Genomic DNA, 2330 nt, shown 5'->3' with positions numbered 1-2330 from the left:
CAGTGTCTCCTCGAAGAGTGAGAGGCGCTCTGGGGTGGCGGAAGCCGCTCAAGTAGAACGGCGTGAACCCCGTGGACGCGTGCACCTCGTTGTTGAGCGCAAACTCAACAACTGGAAGCTGCGTCGATCACGTACGTGGTGCTGCCGCGCACACATGTCCTCGAGCACTCGATTGACGCGCTCTGTTTGGCCGTCTGTCTGCGGATGGTCCGCAGTGGACATCTGCAGACGAGTTCCCAGTAAAGGGGACAGCGTTTTCCAAAACGCAGCAGTGAACCGCGGGTCTCGGTCCGAGACAATCGTCTCCGGGAGACCGTGATAGCGGAACACGCCATCGACGAACAACCTTGCGGTCTGTTCGCCCGTAGCAGTGACAAGAACTGGAGCAAGATGAACCATCTTGCTCAGCCGACACACGAACACCAAAATTCCGGTGTTGCCGTGTCCGTCGGCGGGAAGCCCAAAGATGAAGTCAAGACTCATCGACTTCAAACAGTCAGCCGGTACGGGCAGGCTCTGTAGTGGAGCCGAAGAGTTCCCTGCGGGTTTGACCCGCTGACATGTTTCGCATGTCTTAACGTACCGGGCGACCCACTTGTACATGTGGGTCCACCAGAAGGATTGAGAGACCGACATAAAGGTCTTCTCGCGGCCCAAGTGGCCGCTGGAGGGCGCGTCATGCGCCTCCGCGAGGATATCGAACTTCAGATCCTCGTCGTTGGGTACGACCACCCGCGGAGGATCCGTGGGCTCCACCCGGTAATAGCGGAGGCCCTCCTTCAACTCATATCGGTGGAGCCGTGAGCGCTGTCGCGACGAGAGCCAGTCGGACTTCGCGCTCGTTCCGGCCATAAGGAACTTGACGATAGGCGCGACAGCCTCATCGTCCCGATACGCCATGCGTATCCGATCATATAGATCCGTTGTCACCCGCGTGATGTGGGCCAACTCATAGTCAGGACGCCGAGAGAGGGCGTCCGCAAGCACGTTGAGCTTGCTTGGCTTGTATTCGACGCGGAAGTTGTATTCCGCGAAGAAGGACAGCCACCTCGCCATCCTTTGGGAGAGGTGAGGCGAGTTAGTCGCCGTCCTCAAGGACGCGTGGTCTGTGTAGATCACAAAGGGCCTAGAGCCCAGAAGGTGAACACGAAACTTCACAAGGGCATATTTCATTGCCAGGAGCTCCTTGTCGTGGACAGGGTAGTTCCGCTCGGTGGCTTTGAGCTGCCTGGACTGGAGCGAGATGACTCGTTCGTGTCCAGCCGTGTCGGCCTGCAGCAATGCATATCCGATGGCATAATCGGAGGCATCGCAGACGACGCTAAGCGGCTTCGTCTCGTCCGGCAGGGCCAGGACAGGGGCCTCTTGGAGACTGGCCTTGATGCTGTCAAAAGCATCCTGGTGCTCTTGCTCCCAGCGCCAGTCGACGTCCTTCTGAAGGAGGCTCGACAAGGGCTTAGCGAAGCCCGCGTTCCCAGCGCTGTACTTGTGAAGGTAGTTGGCCAAGCCCAATCACTTTCGAAGATCCTTCAGGGATCGGGGCGTCGGCCATGCTGCTATGACCTTGACCTTGTCTGGGTCAGCCCGAACGCCCACGTTGCTTACGAAGCAACCGAGAACTTTAATCACTGGTGACGCGAAAACGCACTTGTCGATGTTAGCGTAGAGCTTGTTCGCTCGCATTACGTCCAACACTCGACGGAGGTGTCCTAGATGCACCTCCATGGCCGTCTTGCCTCCCTCGGCACGGCTATGGACGAATATGTCGTCGAAGTACGTCTGTACGAAGGTACGCAAAGGGCGGAACAATTGCGTCACCAGGCGATTGAACGTCGCCGGGGCGTTAGACAAGCCCTGCGGCATGACGAGCCACTCCCAAAGCATGCCGCTTGGAGTGCTTACCGCAGTGAGCGGGATGTCGCTCTCTCGCATCAGGATATGGTAGTATCCGTCTACCAAATCCAGCGCACTGTACAGTACGCTCCCAACCATGTTGTTCAACAGCACATCCTTTTGTGGGATTGGTGTTTGGGCCGGCACCGTTGCGTTGTTGAGCTTGTTATAAGCGTGAACCAGACGCCACTTTCCGTTCGGCTTCCGAACGAAGAAAGTCGGCGTCGAGTGCGGGGATTTCGACTCCCGCACCATGCCTGCCTTCGCTTTCGCGGCGAAGAAGGCATCAATAACCTCGCACTGCTCGCGCGGGAGAGGCCATTGCCTCGTGACACAATACTTTGTGCCGGGCACGAGATCAATCTCGTGCCGTACGCCTCGATCCGGTGGGAGTTGGGTCGGTGGGTGTTTGTTCGCGACATCCGCGTACTCCGTCA

The sequence above is a fragment of the Phytophthora infestans genome, genomic scaffold (genome assembly GCF_000142945.1).
Source record: "Phytophthora infestans T30-4 supercont1.263 genomic scaffold, whole genome shotgun sequence".
Taxonomy (NCBI): Eukaryota; Oomycota; class Peronosporomycetes; order Peronosporales; family Peronosporaceae; genus Phytophthora; species Phytophthora infestans.
Note: the sequence above shows the minus strand (reverse complement) of the source record.